The sequence below is a fragment of the Aedes albopictus genome, chromosome 3 (genome assembly GCF_035046485.1).
Source record: "Aedes albopictus strain Foshan chromosome 3, AalbF5, whole genome shotgun sequence".
In the NCBI taxonomy this organism is placed as follows: domain Eukaryota; kingdom Metazoa; phylum Arthropoda; class Insecta; order Diptera; family Culicidae; genus Aedes; species Aedes albopictus.
In genome coordinates, this window is record NC_085138.1 from 35,305,293 (window position 1) to 35,326,017 (window position 20,725).

At 41.2% G+C, this 20,725-nt stretch overlaps 1 protein-coding gene across 6 annotated transcripts in view; it reads right to left on the reverse strand.

Moving 5' to 3' along the window:
* LOC109419246 (protein peste) overlaps positions 1 to 8,319 on the reverse strand; it is an 81,516-nt gene extending 73,197 nt beyond the window's left edge. For all 6 annotated transcript variants that reach the window (XM_062859314.1, XM_062859315.1, XM_062859309.1 and 3 more), the window contains exon 1: positions 8,088 to 8,319. The gene's annotated coding sequence lies outside the window, so the exon portion shown is untranslated. The remainder of the gene's footprint in view (positions 1 to 8,087) is intronic.
* Positions 8,320 to 20,725: the final 12,406 nt, after the last annotated feature.

Consider the following 20,725-nt stretch of genomic DNA (forward strand, 5'->3'; position numbering starts at 1 on the left):
GAGCGAAATTTGTTCTCATGTAGAAACTTTCAGATATTTCGACAAGAGCAAAAACTGATAGCATATCAGTTTGAGTTATTTTTTAAACTTTTGAATAACACATCAAAATCACATCGAGCTGTGACAGCAAAAATTGTTCGATTGATTTGATTTAGATATTCTCGTCTGCCCGGGAAGTCAATGTTTTATAAATGAAAATGCAATAAAATTATTGAACTTGAAAGAACAATGACAAATGAAAAAAATAAAGAGGAAAAAATAATCAGCAGCTTCAACATTTATACATACGTACACACTAATATTTTTCCCATCTTTTTACTGAGTTCTCAACAGCAGATTTAACTCGCTACGCTCGGTTGTTCAGTTTGCGAATATACCGTAAATCTGGAGCAACATTTGAAAAGGGCCCAAGAGGTCTTGTGTCTTTTTTCTAAAACGCTTCGTAGGGCATAACAGCAGCCCGCCCACGCAAATGAACACCGTTATCCAAAAGATCGATGTTTGCTCTATCTGATAACGGTCTTAGTTATTGTAAATAAACTGAGGGGGGCTCAGGAGCGACGTGTAAAGTCATTGTTTACCAATGCTTGTATGCCCTTTTCAAATGTTGCTCCAGAAATGAGTTACCGAGCTCAGATAATAAACTGTCAAAAGTTACTGATACACGGTAAATATCGTTACCGTGATTTCGGGTGAAATTGATCAGTGGGGTGAAATTGATCGACGTGAGGGCAATTTTTATTTGTCAAAAATAAAGCTTTGAACTTAAAATAATTTGTAGAAAATGACCATCATCTGACTCAAGGGTTATTGAATGATGAGTTTTGTAACGAACTTTCAGTGCGTTGCATTTTTGTAAATATTTAAATATAAATTTAGCTTAAGTAAAATGAATTCATTAAAAATAATTTGAAATATCCTAAAGTTTCACCATCACTTGTACCGCGAATTCAAGCTTTTTCTCTCTGCGCTCAAGCACTCAAGCAGTGTCTCACATGGATTAGATGAGTGCTAAAGAAAGTTGTAACATGTGACCGCAAATGCAAGCGCATGTGATCACATCACAGCGTTGGTTGGTGGCCATCGACCTGTGGGAAACCTTTTCAGAATTTGTTGACCCCGGAATTCGTTAATGAGAATCCTCTCTGACAATCTTGACTCGGCTGGTGAAATTCGTTGCAACACGAAGTTCCTAATTTCTCTTGGACACAATAGACTGTTAGACTGAGTAAAGGGAATTTAGAGACTTCGTGAAGTCAAATCCGAGGGCAAAGATTATTAAAATATTTCGCGCCTTATCTGAGGGTTTCTGGCTGTTACTCGTTCACTTTGATCTGCATTGTGGAAGAGGCAGGAGTAGTTCAGTTTTAGTTCCGCGTCGTGAGGTGTAATTTTCAGGTGTGAATAGTAACATGTGATGTCCCTTAGGTTATTTATTCAAGTTCAATTCTTCTCTCCTAGATAGTTAAAGAAAATCGCTGTAAATTTGTGCGATCGTGCTAAACCGTGCTAGCGATAGGAAGTGTGCGAGTGTGGAAATCGAGTTAAACAGGTAATTCACGTGCTTGAATTGTGTGGTATGCTTAGGGTTAACATAGTGGCATTCTCCATCAGTTTGTGGCAAGCGTGCCAGCCCGCCACCTCACCATTTTCCGTTGGAAACTATTCCTGACCCCACTCTGCAGCTTCAAGGATTCCGGCCGGTGCAACACGTGGCCGAAGGGGGCCGCGCCCGTCAATTCCGCGCCCCAGACAGGGCCGAAGGCAGCAGCGAACAGCAACAGTTTTTCCCGCTTTCGGTGACGACCGTAAGTACAAGTAGAAGCCCACAAATCGTTTGTGAGGCGCCGACGGCGCCTGAAAGTAGCGTGAAGCGTAGACGTCCGTTGTCCGACAGGAAAGCGCGCACGCGTGCCAGAAATGTGCTGCAGGTAAGCGTCGACCGAATCAACCCGCCAGTGTCGTAAGTCAGCAGCGTCCCCGACGCGCCGCACCTCAGCACCGTACGACCCACCCACCGTTTCGCAGCGTCGGTCAGAAGCGCGGTAGAGCCGCAGCGTCCCCCGACGCGCGCCCCGACGATAGCGTCCACAGCGTCGGTGAGCCGAGCAGAGTCATCGCCTGACGATCATCCCCGTCGTGCTGATATGGTACCGTGAGTAAATGCATGCATAACAGTGAAAGTCCCATGCGCATGGTGTAGTTTTTTTGCCCGCTCCCGATTGTTGGTTCGAGACGCGTGGCGGCGGCGGAGTGGCGCATAAGCCATCTGCTAACGTTACCGGAAAGCACGTTCGAACGAACGGTTACATTTGGCTGCCTTCGGCCCTGTCTGGGGCGCGGAATTGACGGGCGCGGCCCCCTTCGGCCACGTGTTGCACCGGCCGGAATCCTTGAAGCTGCAGAGTGGGGTCAGGAATAGTTTCCAACGGAAAATGGTGAGGTGGCGGGCTGGCACGCTTGCCACAAACTGATGGAGAATGCCACTATGTTAACCCTAAGCATACCACACAATTCAAGCACGTGAATTACCTGTTTAACTCGATTTCCACACTCGCACACTTCCTATCGCTAGCACGGTTTAGCACGATCGCACAAATTTACAGCGATTTTCTTTAACTATCTAGGAGAGAAGAATTGAACTTGAATAAATAACCTAAGGGACATCACATGTTACTATTCACACCTGAAAATTACACCTCACGACGCGGAACTAAAACTGAACTACTCCTGCCTCTTCCACAATGCAGATCAAAGTGAACGAGTAACAGCCAGAAACCCTCAGATAAGGCGCGAAATATTTTAATAATCTTTGCCCTCGGATTTGACTTCACGAAGTCTCTAAATTCCCTTTACTCAGTCTAACAGTCTATTGTGTCCAAGAGAAATTAGGAACTTCGTGTTGCAACGAATTTCACCAGCCGAGTCAAGATTGTCAGAGAGGATTCTCATTAACGAATTCCGGGGTCAACAAATTCTGAAAAGGTTTCCCACAGGTCGATGGCCACCAACCAACGCTGTGATGTGATCACATGCGCTTGCATTTGCGGTCACATGTTACAACTTTCTTTAGCACTCATCTAATCCATGTGAGACACTGCTTGAGTGCTTGAGCGCAGAGAGAAAAAGCTTGAATTCGCGGTACAAGTGATGGTGAAACTTTAGGATATTTCAAATTATTTTTAAAGAATTCATTTTACTTAAGCTAAATTTATATTTAAATATTTACAAAAATGCAACGCACTGAAAGTTCGTTACAGTTTACATGTTTTACAGCTAATTAATCGCATATTTCTGTATTAAATTTAATATTTTCCGAAATAGCTGTCAAGTTTTCGCTAAACTCGATTTCATCATCAAAAGTTCTATAAATATTTATATTTATGAATAAAATTGTACTTTTGCTAAAGTAATGACTTGTTTAGTATGAAAATTGCATACTTTCAGGCGTTCTCTTTAGATTTATTAAACTTTCAACCTAAATAATTAAGAATTTACTAAACTTGTATAAGTTTTACAAAGCTTTCCGTATTCTGGGGTGTTAAATTCAGATGGCAAATTTATTTTCAGCACAAGACATTTCACTGACTGATCAATTTTACCCCAAAACCAAAATTTATGATTTTTTATTTTAAACTAGCTGACCCCGGCAAACTTTGTCTTGCCTACTGCGTTTTTTGACGTTTCAAGTCTTTTGCCATGTCCAAGTCCCCGTTCAAAATGTATGAAGAATGGATTTTCAAAAACTCTCGATTTGTCCATGTTTTATGGCTCATAAACCTTCCTTGGGTGAAAACTAACAGAACAAAACTAAGACGACCCAAATCGGATCCTCCGTTCGCAAGTTATGCGCGGTCCCACGTATGCCACTGCATTTTTATACACAGAAAAAAAATGTAATTAAAATTCAACGAGAAATCATGCACATAAAGGGAATGCTAGAGTTATTGCACTTTTACATGAGATATAATGTAAAATTACATTACCATCGTGTAAATTTCCGCCAACCATCGCGTAAACCATTATGGACTCCAACCGGTTACGTGACGTTTAGCGGAAATTTACACGATTGTAACGTAATTTTACATGATATCTCATGTAAATATGCACTCTAGCATTCCCTTTATGTGCATGATATCTCGCTGAATTTTACATGAATATTTTTTTTTGTGTATATATAGATGAAATTTATTGTAATAAAATGACTTTCAGTGAAAATTTCAACCTCGTTGACTGATAAAACCCGTGGTACTTATTTTAAAGCAGCGGTTTTCAGATCGTGCACCGCGGTGCACTTGGTGCACCGCAAAGCTTTGCTAAGTGCACCGCGTGTCTTCCAATTATATTACCTTCACAATAATGATTAGTGAGTGTTTTGTAATGAAATCACTCAAAATATATCTTTTAGTTACACACAATAGAAGAGACGAACCAGCCAAGGGCTGAAAGTCTCTTTAATAAAGACAAATCAATCAATTACACACAATAGAGGAGGCCTGATTTAACCATCATAAAAACAAAAAAAATGATTTGGGTTCTATCGTAGTATTAAGTATCTCACAAAAGTTTTTTTTTAACAAGAAATTGTTGCTTGTTCACTAGACCTTCAATGAAAGATACTAATTTTTTTATAGACTTAAGAAAATTTCACATTAATTCAGAGCAAAGCGATCTTACGGCGGAACTGTAAGAAAGTTTCTGATAAGACCATAGAAAAATCACAGTTCTAGAGATCTTTGGATATCTCAAAAACCACGAGAAAAATCTTCAATGGTCGCGTCGGAAATCAACCATAGTTTTAAAGGTTCAAGTAAGGAACCTATCTTCAAAAACGCGAGATGGGATCTCTGCATCAATTTAAAAGTTAATCTCAGAGAACATGCTCATTATTTTTAAAGGATTTTTTATCAAATATTCTTATAAGTTTGGCATGAATACTGAGGATAATCTTACCAGTTCATATAAATATCTCCAGGAATTATGAATAGTAGTCTTAGGATCTGTTATGTACAGAAGCAGAACTTTACCGAGTTTCTCACCAGGAGTCCTCCAAAAATGTTATTTTTTTTGGAAAGAATTTCACCAGGGATCTGCTGAGGATTTCGCCAAGAATATCAAAGACCTGGACTGGATTCGAAAAAAACACCAGCAAAAAAGTAATAAAGAAATACAAGAAAATAAAGAAATGAAGTAATAAAGAAATACAAGTAAAATAAAGAAATACAAGTCATAGTCATGATCGGTGAAAGAAAGTCTTTTCAACGACATGTCTAGTGCATGTACCAGAAAGTGGCATCGAAAAATACACTAGATTGTTGTACAAACAAAAAAAATATAAAAAATTTTAAAGAGTGCACCGCGCGACGATTTATTTCTAAAAAGTGCACCGCAAAGCAAAAGGTCTGAAAACCCCTGTTTTAAAGCATTGAGTTTGACCATATAGATAAGTATTCAAAAATTAGAAGCCAAAAACTGTGAAAAGTGATCAATTTCACCCGTAATCACGGTACTGGTGAACGGTAAATACGATTACCAAGTGTACCGAGATAAATCTGCTGTTGAAAACTCAGTGAAAAAATACTGAATTCAGTGAAAAAAGCTGGAGCATCTGAATCTTAGTGTGTAGTGAAATCAGGAAAATTGAAATAATTGTCTACATTCCAAAGAAGTAGAAATCTTCGATGAAAAATTAGCAACTCTAAGAACACCAACGGTAGCTTCACGTAGGGGCCGATTCAAATATGACGTCCATCATTTTTCAGGATTTTTAGACCCCCTCCCCCCTCTATCACGCTTTTTCGTATACCTAATACATGGAGTGTCACACTTTCTCAGACCCCCCTTTCCCCCTAAACGATGGACGTCATATTTGAATGAACCCTAGGAAACAAGTTATGTACAATATAACTAAATTTAATGTTAAAACATCCTAATCAAATTGCTTTTCGACCAAGTCATTCGACTAAATGTCCTAAAGTCAATTATAGCTATCGTTCATTTTCAGCTGGCGTATTTTTCAAACAATAGCGACACCAGTATGAATTATATTGCAAACTTCTATCATGGCAATCGTACATTATGGCTTCCGACCAGTACTCTATAAGGAGGCTCAATACAAACAGGTGACCAAAAATATGTTTGCGTCAATTTTATAATGTCTTGCCCCTATTCGTAGGGTTTATGCCTTACACATATGAAAAACACCTCATGAATAGTTCTAAGGTCTCCAAACTCCTTGAAAAGGCATATGTTTTGAAGATTCCCACAACAGTTTTACAATATTGAGTTCCACGGATGTTCTAGGTTGTCCCAAAACTTTATGAAATGTAGGTACAACATCTACAAGCGAAACTAGTGTTCTACGAATGACTACTCTATACGCCACAGACCAATGAGCCTTCTAAAAGTTATAAAATGTCTTGTATTGAACTGTATAGACGGTACGGATCTTCCAAGAACTTCATGGAATATAAACCTTCGTATCTACAGGCAGGCTTGTCTATACTGAGAGCATGAAAATTTTGCTCTATGGATCTACACCATAAAAATCGTAATAAATTTGTCATCTTCCCATTTCAGCTCATAGAAGAATGTTGAAATACCCAAGAATGCCATTTCGAGCTGTAAAAAACTGATCTCATTAATTGAGGAGCTTTAGAATTTGAAATGAACTATTTTTTTCAACATAACAGTTTCAACAGCATTAAATTACAAGGGCTTTGCATACTTGTAGGCGTTCATTTGTTTATAAGTAATTCTGGCCCAAATTTACAAAGTAGATTAGAATTCGTAAAAAAAACGCTTCGCTAAAAGATCCAAGACCATATTTAGATTCTACTATGATTGATCTACCAAACAAAGCAGCCATTGCGATCAAATGTTTCCTCAGAGGCATTTAATGGGCAATAGGGAGATTTTATATTGGAATAAACCAAACATCGCCGGCAAATTGATTGGAATTGCAGAATAGCAGCTAGTAGCAGCTAAATTTGGTATCAATGTCTCCCAGGGATCGTTGAGACAGACAAAGAAGTAGTGCCGAAGCGAAACTTCGCGGAAATTTTTTTGTATGGAACGGCTTGTATGGGAAAATTTTGATTATTTTAAAGTGACATCATTTAATAGTTTTTCAATCAACTTTCCTACATCTGATTAGTCATTCGAGAGGTTTATGAGTAAGCTTTTAGAAACTACTTTAAAAGTTCAACATTTTATATTTAATCCGAAGATATGCGAAGTTGAACAATTTATTTATTTGACTAAAAATTGCCAGTGGCCTCATTCTGTTGCCAATATCTCGATCCATATACTTAGGATTAGCAAACTATTATTCTAGGGTTATCTAGTCCAAGTGGTCTACTTTCAACTACCGAACCTAAATCTCAAATTAAATAAAGTCAATTTTCGATTTTTGGCCACCTGAATCCCCTTAGTGCAGTATGGCAAACATCCTCACTGCATCCTTCCCAGTCTACACTTTCCATCTGCTTTTTGATTACATTTTGAAAATAACATTCACTGCTAAGCTCGTTTTGCGAGTGTTCAACGAACTAAATTAGACTTTTCTACGGTTATTTGTAAATTAACTTAGAACGTAAGCTTCAATATTTACCAATGCTTAGTTTTGTAGATTTCAATGAAACACTTTTTAATTATGCATCATGTTGTTGTATTCTGCGGGCGCAATAAACACACAGCTGTCCCTAATTAACGAAATGAGTGCACTGCATTACAGGTGGTTTGTTTGTTCGACGTAGATGTGAATCTCTTCCCGTGTGCACAAACAAACGCCAAAGAAATCCTTTCCCCCTAGCAAGCTCGTGTACTCAGATCCACAAGATTCCCCCTTCGATTTCCTCGATAGATCCACACGCACATTGTTTATTCTATGCAGTCGCGGCGATGTTCGGCACTGCTTTTCCTCAATCAGATTAACACGCGACGGATCGTCTTTGCCGTTGGCCCGCGCCTAAAACTACCTTCGACTACTTAGAATCGGATCTCGAAGTCGGTAAATTTTCCACCTTACATAAGCGGAACCGGTTGCCCAAAATCGTCCCAAACACTATCCAAATCTTCTCACTCACTAAATTCGTTGCGTTTCAGCACAGCAGCGGCTCAAACGAAGAGGACGGCTTCGGGTTCTCACACTTTCTTCCGAATAGCTCTAGCACCACCAAATAGAATGAAGCGGCGCGCCGGCTGACATTCGATATAATGTTAGCAGCAGCGTGTGTTTCGCGCACTGACGACTACTGGGTGCACCCCACTAAATACAGCACATCTGCTTCTAGCGGCGACCGTTCTGGCACTGGTTGAGTGTCGTCGCCGAACCCGGGGGTAAAATGTGTAATTTGGGGGAGCGTCCGCGCAGTGATGCCAGGCAGAGTGGTCCCTGTTGGCGCGTGGATTGTGCTCTAGTTTATCTATAAATGAACGCAATTCCATGCTTTTCTACGCAATAAATCCAATCTATCGAGTCGATGCCCATTGCAGTTGGTATAATGTTACTTACAGGACCCGACCATTGTGGTATTGAGCACAACGTTTATAACTAGGGTAAATGATGATGGTTGGACCAATGGAACGTGTTCATGCACGTAGTCAACATTTGTGCCTAAAAATCACTATGATTTTGACATCATGGTATGCTATACTTTGTATTAATGAAAAGCACTACTCTTCTAGTTTTCAGAAAGCCCCACAAATAACCAAAACAGTGTAAACATAATTAATTAAAACCTTTTTTATGGTTGGACCAATCAGCAGACAACATCTCTCAAACGAGTATATGTTTGGTAAACCACGATCAATTTTGGGAGTGCGTTTTTTTTTGGGTTTGGGCTGCCTTTTAGTTGTCTGTGGCTGTCGAGTAGATTCAGTTACAGTCAGTGAGTTCAGCGAGGTAAAATAATGAAGCTTAGAGGTCTTTCTTCGTTACAACCAAGCTATTATAACTTATGATAGTTTTCGATATCTGTAAGCAGGTGTTCCATTGGAGTCCCACGGCGTAAAATTTAAATCATGACGGGGTTAAACACATAAAAAAGTAAGTAATACATATGATTTTATTTCGGCAATCAATCGAATGTGGCACAATGTCAAGTAATTTCAGTCACCTCGCCTGCGGTAAAATTGTAATCCAGGGACCCATCGGAAAATGATCGCTGCCAGAGGGCAGAGTGTTGAAGCTGGTCCATAAGTTGGCGTATAACTAGCTTATGAAACACACAGCGGCCAATCTACAATATCAGGCTGCGTTTTTGAAGATGTCGGCTTATCAGCAATATTCAGCCAGCGGCAAACGTCTGTCTTTCGGGGTTGAGCACCGAGTAGAACCACTCAAACGCACGAGATTTGGTAACATTCAAGAGTCTACCAAGTCCGTAGAGGCATTATGTTGCGCGCCATACTCCTATAATGGTTCAAGAGAGTCTTAAATATTCCAATAGTTATAAGATTTAGTTACCAACCTGTTGATTCATTCCTTTTTTTTCTGTGCGGTTGAAGTAGTTAGGTTCGGACTTCGTCGCGTCGGTTTGGTACTTTCAGCGCCCGTAAAGAAAACTGTAAACAAGTTCAACTGAACCTTGCAACCCACATGGTAACGGTTAATTATTTGCATTTTTTGAAGAATAGGATAAACTTCCAAAGTACCAAAATGAAGTTTACATATTTTCGCACCAGTATAACCCAAAAAGTTCTAGGATTTATCACGGAATATCTTTACTGTAGAAGCTGTAAATCGCTTATTTTCGGTACCCAAATGTGCTAATTGCATGCCTTCTCGAAAAGCTCAGTTATTTTATGAATTTGAAGATATTTCAATCAAAATCAATGTGAATTCAAGGAAGAAGTCATACTACTTCGATACTAATGACATTTAGAACAAGTTAGTGAGAAAGTGTTGACTAAATAAGTGTTATTGAAAAATGGTCCAACCATGATCAGTTATTGACTCGGTCCAACCATCATCATTTACCCTAGGACAGATTTTGGCAAACATGTGTAGAAAACAATTCTGTTTTCTTTTTCAAAGAAAAACAGGAGTTCATCGCCATCGAAATAGAAGAATTATTTTAATATGAAATCCTAAATTTTAATTATACATACGGCATATATGACAGAGCCTGTAGGAATGTTTCAGATGTCAAAATATTGCGCCACTATACGGTGCCCGTTTAGCAATTTGATAAGCAACATGCAGCTTTTCAATAAATTCAATAAATAAGTTCAAAGTTGGCTATCGGATAGTGTTGGTGGCCAAAAGCATAAAAACGGTTGAATATTATGCAGCATATTCTTTCTGGATATCCTAGTACATCCAAACTTTTCTTGAGTTTAGATCCTAAATCAACGCCCAAGTAACACACATGTTATATAAAAGTTACGACAGCGCAAGTTTTGGTTGTATAGAAGTTTATTTTACGTTATTTCAACACAATGTTAGAATTACGTAAAATAAACTTTTATACAACCAAAACTTGCGCTGTCGTAACTCTATTATAACATGTGTGTTGCTTGGGCGGGTGTAACGGAGTGATTCTCACTGAAACCAGGCCGTCATTTACATAAAATCTGGGATTTCAATTTTTTTCTTGCTTAATCGCCAGAATGCTTAATCGCTAGAATGATAAAAAAGGATGAAAACCACTTTGGTTGGGTTAAATTGATGGACCCCTCGCTGGCAAGGGGCTGACAAGGTGACAAAAATGACGATTTTTCATCAAATTGCACCTAATTTATCGCATAATGTCTCAAAATTTAATGTTGTAACATATACAAAAGTTCACTTTTCTATGAAGGGAAAGTATAAACCTTTCATTTGAAGTTGAAAAATTTTTGGCAGCAATCTTGGATTTGGTCGCCATTTTGAATTTTATCATTACACTGCGATTTTCGCTGTGTTCGCAACCACCGATTTCAAATCCGAACTCATCATTGGAAACCTGAGAGTCCAAGCATTCCAAGACATTCAAAAATATAGATGTGCATTGACCGCAACAATGATATATCGATGAAAACGTTAGGCGACCTCCTATTCTCCCATACATTTTGCTGCAGACGCCACGCCAGATGAAAATCACGGATGTGATGATTCACAATGCGTTCTAAGCATTTCAGAAGAAAAGAGGTCAAACTGGTAGGTCTGAAACTCTTTGCTTCTTCATACGACGCATGATCCACTTTCGGAATAAATTTCACAGTAATATCCCGCCAGGATTTGGGAATATACCCGTAGCAAAACTGCAAACAAGTTGTTGTTTCAAAACATGCTTGAAATGATCAAATCCCTTCTGAAGCAAAAGAGAATAAACCCCATCTGCCCCAGTAGATTTGAAAGTAGCAAAACTATTGAGTGCCCACTCAAACGATTCTATAGTTACAATACTCCGAGCCGAGGCCGGGGAATCGTAACTACAAGAAAAGACATCAGGTTCATCCGAAGATGTAATATCCACACATCCAGGGAAGTGTGTGCTGAATAAGCATTCCAGAACTTCCTCATCAGAGGAAGTCAGGTCGCCGTTTGGCAAACGGAGTTCGTACACTCGGAAATCTTTAGATTTCGCAAGGATTTTATTTAACCGACTGACTTCACTCAAACTGGAAACATTTGTACAAAGGTTTTACCATCCGGATCAGCAGACCGGAGAGCTTTCCTGTAGGCCTTGCGAGCCGACCTGAAAGCCTCCGAACCAGCCGAACGTCGTCTGTTCCAACTCTTTCTACATTGTTTCCTGAGTTTCGCCAGATCAGGGGTTCCTCTTGTGATCTTCACAGACCGCAGAGGGCATGCTTCTTCAAAAGCTTCCATGATGAAGGTACATCAATTGTGATAGCACATACATCTTTGGTGGTTAGTTCAGAGATGAGTGTAGCAACAATTGCGTTGTTGACAAGCACACAGGCTCGAGGCATGACACGCGAGTTTGCCATTTCATGTTTACTGAAAGCAGCAAACACCGGGTTCACAAGGTTTCCTATATTCTTGGCCCTAGGCCACTTGGGCTGAACCATTTTGCATAAGTCTGCTAAGATTGATTGTTGCTGTTCTTTTATGCTGAAGATTGATCTGAGCTATCCTAACCATAGCCACTACCAAAACTGGGTAGATTGAACTCTTCACAATAACAGCACAACAAAGAACAGCAGCAATAAAACCAGATCGGTATCGATTGGAAAACGCCAAAGGCGAGGATACACAGAATACACTGTGTGAATCGCATAATGCGATACCATATAGGTGAAAATTTAAACTAATTAACAACATCTTCATAATCCCGCCCTTATTAAGCCTCAAGTGAGACTAAGGAACACAAGGTCCACTGCACCATTGCTCCGGTTAGCGCAGTAAGGGCAACATACTGTGAAGGGCGCCCTGGTACTCCACAGGCGCCGTTGGCAGATAGGTTTTTATTAGCCACCCCCCCCCCCCCCCCACGGTCCGTAGTGTTATTCTTAGTCAATTGAGACAAACACTACCGACACTACACAGCTATCTATGCTGAAGAAGTTAATATTGATGATCAACTTCATACGGGCTCGAACAGCGTGGGCGAATCTTTTTGGACCGCACCTTCTTCTGGAGCCTGTAGTTGGCACGACTTTCACTGATGATGCGAATGAAGTCTAATCAAAATCAAAAACAAACAACAGAAGGTAGTGGTAGTGTCGAGGCTAACCTCTTCGCAAGAAGTTGGCGAGGTCTCCGTTAAGGAGAAAAAGAGGAGTCAGGAGCGGGAAGTTGCGCACTCAGCTCCAGCGTAGGTGTTTCGATTCATTCCCCGGCTAGCCTACCGGGGGAAGATAGTGGACGGAGCGTGGTTGATGTCCGTAATTGAGGTGGCTGAGCAGCAGTTTGGCAAGATCATCGACTTTGCCCGAGCAGAAGAGAATAACAACAGCATAACAAAATGCGTTATTTTGGCAAAATAACTGCATAATGGAATTAGTTATTCTTATGTTATTAACATAACATATTGAGTTATAAACTTGTCTGTCAAAGTTGCATAATGGAATTAGTTATTCTTATGTTATTAACATAACATATTGAGTTATAAACTTGTCTGTCATGGCAAAATAACAAGTCACATAACAAAAATTTGTTCCTGGAAAATCAATTTAATAACATGTTTTGTTAGTGTCAATAACAACTTAATAACAGTGAATTTGGGAAATATTTCAATAACAAATTTTGATATTAAAGAGTTATTGATAACATCCCTAAAACAAAATTAGTTATGATATCAAACAATCGCACATGCTGTTGAATAGGATGCTAAAGTGGAGGCGATGTGCGTACACTTTATCCGTGGTTAAATGAAAGCATGTACGCATATGGCCTCCACATTAGCATCCTTTTCTACATCATATATGACTTCGTGTTGGCTGAAAATGCTGTACATATTTAGACCAGCATGTGAGAATGACGGAACAATCATTGAGAACTTCAGTTTCTCTCTTCCCTCATAGGCGTATTTTCAACTAGATCCGACTTCATCCTCTGGAACTACAGGGAAAACATGTGAAAATTCAAAATCTTTCTGAAAAATTCCATTTAAAACCATCTACAATTTTGGATTCAGCTGTCTGTATTAGCTTCGTTCAAACAAGTTTGCTCAATAAGTTTGACATTTTTATCATTGAAATTCTCATGTCAAAGGCGGAATCTGGAACGTCCCTTTCAAACCCCACCTTCAATATCGTCTGCTATCTTCTCGTTTTGATGTATGTAGGGTGCTGCGCCGCTTGGGCAGTGGCTGATATTTTGGGAACTTTTCAGCTACAACTCAGTAAATTTCAAACATCGCGGCGCCCAGCAGGGGCTTGGTTTTGTACACATTACAGCACCTCCATGTCACGTTATATACCACACCTCTTATCAAATGTGATACCGTAACTCGCGAAATACTGCAAATAACGTTGTTGAATGACGTAGGATTTATATCAAAACTTGTTTTAGTTTGATAGCAACAGCATAAAGTATTTGTACACTCTCAATAATTCAATAATAACCAAATTTGTTCCACAACAAAACGTAATATTGAAATGTTATTTAATGGCTGTATACCAATAGCTTGGCCATAAGAAAATAAGATTGTCCAACAAAACATGTTATGGAAACGTAATGCCTTGATAATGCAATAATAACAAAACGAGATATAAAAACAGGTTTTGTAATTTCGTAGTTATTAATTTGATATTCCCCTCTGCTCGGGTGCGTCCACCAAGTCGAACATTAGCAAGGACCTGAAAACGGCCTTGTTTCGACTTCCTATGTCGATGGACAAGGCCAAGCAGGAAAACCCGATACTCGCGATAGTGACTGCAGCAGCGGCGAAACCTGTGAAGGAAAAGGAGTTGAAGTTTACCCAAACGGAGCCCAAGTAACATTTTAAGTTTTGTTCGGCTCTACAAGAGATCTTCATGACCAATTTTATAAAACTTGCAATAAAACTGATTTATACATCAAAACCTCTTGATAGCCTCTTTAAGAGCATCTTCCGGCTAAGTGGACCACGCTCGGAGAGCTTTTGTAAACCGCATTAAGAGTATAAAAAAAACGCTTTAAAACCTAGTTAAAAATTTCCCATTCTCGATTGTTGTTGTTTTTTTTTTTCAACAAAAACTTTGACAGCTCAAGATACAGAGAAGCTTCTTCAATGGCACGTAAAGTTCAGGACGATACATCATTCGTGAGTAGAAGTCATAGTCATTTCAAAGTAATATTTTAGTAGTTATTGTGTTGGTAGGCTTATGCGCATTCAATTTTACCGTGAATTTTGGGGTTGCAGAAACATAAAATTATTGCGCTTTAAAAATAGTGAATATTATCATCTTGGAATGAAATAAATGAATTTGTTTATTTAGTAAAACTATTTACAAAAAAAAAACTCAGCAGAGAGAGTTTATTTATGTGAGCATGTTATGGAAATGATGGCAAACTATCAATTCATTGCTAATTTGAGCAAAATCAACTATTTTCCATTCACGTTAGCTAATTCTTCAATATGGCGACAACCATAGTCAGCGAAAATAAAACGAAATCAAGTTTACTTTTATGATGACCGCTATAAACCTAGCAGTGTCGTAGTTTTGCTTTGCCACCAACAGATGTCGTTACTAATCGAACGGATCGCCATCTGTTGAGAGTTTTAACAGTTTTATTGTGGTAATAATGATTGCCAGAAGGTTTACATATCGGAAAGTTTTGTTTGCTCTTAAAATCTTTCTTTATGGATATCTTCAAGTATACTATAAAACATTTTATCAATGGTTTTCATAAAAGCAGTCATAAAACTGTGAGTTTTAATTATTGCTGTAATAAAACCCTGTTAAAAATCAATGAAAACCAATCAGCAATGAAATTGATACTTGGGGAGACCTTCGCTTTCGCAGGTAGTCCAAGAGGTGTGGCAGATGTGAATGCTCTTGACAAGCACTCGCAGAAGCGGGCGAGGCAGGAGGAGCTGTCTGGCGGTGCCCACAAGGCAAGGCGTATAGTTACCCCGAAAAGTCGGCAGCAATGCCAGTAAGTCGGACCCCAGCCATGGTTCCCGGAAAGCTGAGAAGGGTGGGCCTGAAAAGGCTGGCCTGTCCCGGAAGGGTGGGAACAAGGGGTTGTGACCGTTGTTAGGCCCTCAGCAACCACAGAGTAGGGTGAACCAAGAGGAGGACACCCCTTCCCTTGGATGAAAGCCGAGCGAAAGAAAAAGAAGAAAAAAACGGCAGGTCGAGGAGATCAGAAACGCCAAACCAAGAAGGCGTATAAGAGTAGGTGCCAAGTGCGAGATAGGCGACGCGCTTGTCATCAAGTCGTGCCGACGTGCGCAGTATTAGACGTACTCGTACCGTTGAAATGATCCTAGAGCTCAAACGCGACAGTGAACGCAAGGGCGCCGCCTACAAAAGTCTGGCGGAAGAGGTCCTTGACGCAGGGTTCGAGGTGAGGGCTCTTACAGCAGAGGCGACTCTGAAGGTCAAAAACCTAGACGAGCTCACCGAAGCGGAAGAACTCGTAACGGCACTGCGGCAACATTGCGAGGTGTATGTGGCCACCGCAGCCATTCGGCTACGGAAGGGGCCGGCAGGGACACAGGTAGCCTTGGTTCAGCTACCTGTGGCGGACGTTAACATGTCCGTTAAAGTAGGGATGTTCAAGGTGGGCTGGTCAGTATGCCATCTGACCATTCACGGGCCACCGGAGGTTTGCTTCAGATGTCTGGAACCAGGATACAAGTCATGGGACTGCAAAGGTCCTGGCAGAAGCAAACTGTGTAGGAGATGTGGTGCCGAAGGTCATAAGGCACAAGAACGCACGAGCCCACTAGTTTGTCTGATGTGTACCGGGAAATCCGTGAACAACAGGGATCCAACGGGTGGTCCAATGCGCCCTCAAAGGCCGCAGTGAACAAAACACAGCTGAACCTGAACCACTGTGACGCAGCTCTGCAACTGCATTGTCAGGCGGTTTCTGAGTGGTGGACGGATATCGCCATCATACCGGACTCATACCGAGTACCCGACGGCAACGGTCATTGAGTTAGGTTAGGCTTACACCGACACCGTCCGTTTTGGCGAGGGAAAACTCTGAACCGACATTTACATGTTCCACAGAACCACACTGGACGAAAAATCTGTAAAATTCGAGTCCCAGAAGAAGGTCCCAAACGGGCCGAAACGTCGGACAAGATAAAATAGCAGTATTTTTATTTTTGTCAAGACTGGCAAGCCATCCTCCGAGAGTAAAATTCGACAGTCGAAAATAGTCGACCGAGATGAGGGCAGGCAAAAGGGCCTGCTTTGAGAGCCTGCTCAATGTCAGAGTACCAATGCAAAATTCGTGAGGTGATGCCTACAGGATCGTGATGGCTAAGACCAGAGGTGTATTGGCTCCTACAGTGCAATCTCCAGAGATGTCGAAGGGGATCATCGAGGGCTTTTTCCGCTCAATGATCCTAGTCCTTGGCCTCCTTTCGTAGGACAGCCGGGGACTGGGGCTGGCTGTGAGAAGAGAGTCACCGATGAGGAACTGACGGGGATAACAAAGTCCCTCAGCGTAGGTGAGACCCCAGGTCCGGGCGGAGTTCTAAACCTGGCCTTAAAATTAGCTATAGCAGAAGCTCCCGAGATGTTCAGGTCTGCTATGCAGAAATGGACGAGAGCGTTTTCCCAGAAGTCCGAAAGATCAGAGCGTGGTTCTACTGCCAAAAGCGAGAAACCACCCGTAGACCCGTCGGCATATGGACCAATATGTTTCATCGACATGGCGGAGAAGGTGCTCGAAAAGATCATCCTCAACAGAATGTTGAGTCACATCGAGGTAGTAAATGGTCTCTCGAGCAACCAGTTCGGCCTCCAGAAGGGGAGGTCGACCGTAATCGCTAGGCTACCGGATACAAAGAAAGCCGAGATAGTGCTACAGCGTAAGAGGAGGGGGATTCGCTACGGTGCAGTAGTCACTCTGGATGTAAGGATCGCATTCAATAATGTAAGTTGGCCGGCTATTGCCAATGCGCTCCTGCATCTGGGCCATTAGCCAGTTTGCGACACAGAGGTGGGTCGGAAGTGCTTCGACATAACCTCTGGAGTCCCGCAAGGTTCCATCCTGGGTCCGGTGTTATGGAAACTCATGTACAACGAGGTGTTGAGGTTAGAGCTCCCGATGCGAGTGGAGATCGTCGGCTTTGCTGACGACATTACGCTGGAAGTCTACGGTGAATCGATCGAAAAAGTGGAGTTGACTCGATCGCGCTTGTGGAGGTGTGGATGAGATCCAGGAAACTCCAGGAGTGGGCTCACCACAAAACTAAGGTGGTGGTTGTGAATAACCGGAAGTCGGAGAAGCAAGCGATGATAAGTGTAGGCAATTTACATAAACAAATTTTGGACACAACTTTTCTAACTACATGAAATTACAAGTACATTGCATACATTTAGGCGTTTAACATTTTCCATGCCAGTTTTCAAAATTGATTCCAATTCGTAAAAACACGCTTAGTTAAGAGAAGTAAGACCATAGTTAGATTCTACAATGATCGATCTACCGCCTAGAAAAAGCCATTAATTGAAAAAATAGTCAAAACGTTGTTGTAGAGCAGATTGTTTGAAGACGGTCTCCTTTAGCCAACCTGACGAAACGTCGAAACGTTGTAACGTCAGGTTAGAATGTGTAATTTACAAATCGGCACCAACATTTCAAAAGGGCGTAACTGCTTTTGCAGCCAATGCCTTCTCACAGAGCTGTGGGTCGTATTTCATTCATCTCACGCAATTCACATCCATTAATCGATTTCAGATTTCTGGCAACACTTCTACTGGCATTTCCCTAATTCTAATTCTACGGATCGCAACCGGCAAAAATTTTTATTGTTTGCTAAAAATTCTCTTCTTTTTATCGTATCACAGCAACGGTCATCCATACACGGAAGAATACAGAGCGCAGTTAAAAAACCGAAAACACATATGCGATACCGAGAGGGAGAGCCAATCTGCGACCAGTCGCGAATTTTTGGAATCTTCTTCTTCTCTAATCTACTGACTCCCACTTGGATAAGCGTATACGCAGCCGCAAGCACGATAAAAGCGGTTGATTTGAGCGCGAGAGCGTATTCTCGTCGACGCATGTGCGGATTCTACAGTCAAATTAGCGCCGTTGTTAGGGATGATCAAAATCTGCCCACACTTACCACATATCGACCGACACCCTCTGACTGAATTGGTGCAATGGAATTACAACCCCCATTAGGAGTAATTTAGTTGCATTGTGCACTAATGTGTGTTCCGCAGTCAGTCCACCCAGGCAAGATGTCATTCTCCCATCCAATCAAGGCGGGGGAAGTGATGCGGTTTCTATCGTTTCTATCGAGTTAGTAAGTAGCAGCGAGAGGTACATACGTAGACCCGCTTAATTTGCCCCTCTCAAACGTTCACTAGACAGACTGTGTGTATTAGATCACCTATCAGAGCAGCCGTGTCTATTGAATCAAGATTCGTAGAACACCGTAGGAATGCACGTTACATTGCGTGCGACTTTTGTTGGGGCGAGCGAGGGAGCCAGCATTATTGGTCAGCAACTTAGTCATAAAGGTATAGCCGGGCGGGCACTTGGTTAATTGCTTTGGGCATTGATGTGCATTTGGCGATCTAATGATGAGGGTTTTTAAAACTATAGAAACATCTTAATTTGCTGTTGATGATTTGGAGTAATTGACACGTGAGCAGATCGCTCCCTATTGCACAAGTTAATATTAACGAGATTGAAAGCAGTGCTAACGAGCATATTTCGATTGCATCGATTGGGAGGTTGTAATTAGTCTGGCGATTAACTAGGGAAGAAAATGCTTTTATTTTCGTCTGTCACGAAATTGTTTTCTACTGAATTATTATGTAATGATCAAGATCGATGTGAAGTATGCATACTAATGCTTCATTAAAATAAACGAAACGTTGAGAACAAGATAAGCCAGACAAGTTATTGATGTGAAAGTTTGAATTTATGTTCTAGCTCTGGACACCTTTCTCGATACCTCGATAGATACTTGACCAGGGACATTCGAACCAAACCCCCTTCTGCGAGTTAGGTGGAAGCCTAGGATTCATGTCTAAGCGAACCATATAAAATAAAACCAGGGTGGACTTACTGCCTTTGGCCAAGCACCGTGGCATACGGATTGCTCAAGCAAAGTAAGCCGAAGCGTGGCGGGGGCCCAACAGTAGACAACAGATGCTCAGTACATCCGGAAGCAATTCTGTACAAGCGACATGGCACCGCTTCCAAAGTGTCAGAACCCAACTAGTAGTTCCTCGGGCACATCAGGAACGATGCCAGTAAGATCCTGATTTGGTCATGCTTTGTAATTGGTAACCGAGATGGTACACGCTTAGGTAACTATGCATAAGTGAGCTGGTACCGACGGCATTCTATCATCTTGGTAAGGTCGGGTTATACTAACTAGAAACGGCGGATGAACTAATGTCTGTGTTGTCTTCCGTCCCATAAAACCGTGGCGTGGCCATAAAGTACGTTTCTGACCTGTGCCCAGTAGACCTGTGCGCCGACTATATTTTGCTCGGCGGCGGCGTGAGGGCCAATTTTGGCCGGCGGCGGCGGCGTCTTCGGCGTCACGCCGGTGGCAGCTTTCGCCGGCGGCGGCGTGAATCGGCGTGACCAAAATTTGACCATTTTAGGCAAAGCAAAGAACATGACCATTATTGATGACATTAACTATTACGTTAGAATGTATACCTTTTTTTATTTCTGTACGGGTCCATCACTGCCATTAGACCTACTGAGACACTTTTTTTTAATTATTCGTTTATTTGGAAGGCTCGGGCGCCACATGGACATAACAGAGCCGCAATGATTTATACATTTTTGTTTTTAGGTTGTTTACATTTTTCAAATTGTCAACAGCCATAATACTAATAGTTTGGGGAGCCGAAGTACTCGCGGCTGTTTCGAGGTAAGGGATAACAAATATTTATAATTGGAAAGGAATATTGATACATTACCGGTATCCTAAATGTAATGCATATTGCATTACTCCAATGCAAATGAAGGGCAATAGAATATTGATTTTGCTACAGTTTATTTGTTTGGTTGACTCAGAACCTTCAGAAGCAATCAAACTTGATAATAAGGTCACACTATTTACACTAAGGAATCTCTTAATGATTTCAGGGAGGAATCTCAGATGGAATCCTAGGAGGAGCCTGAAAG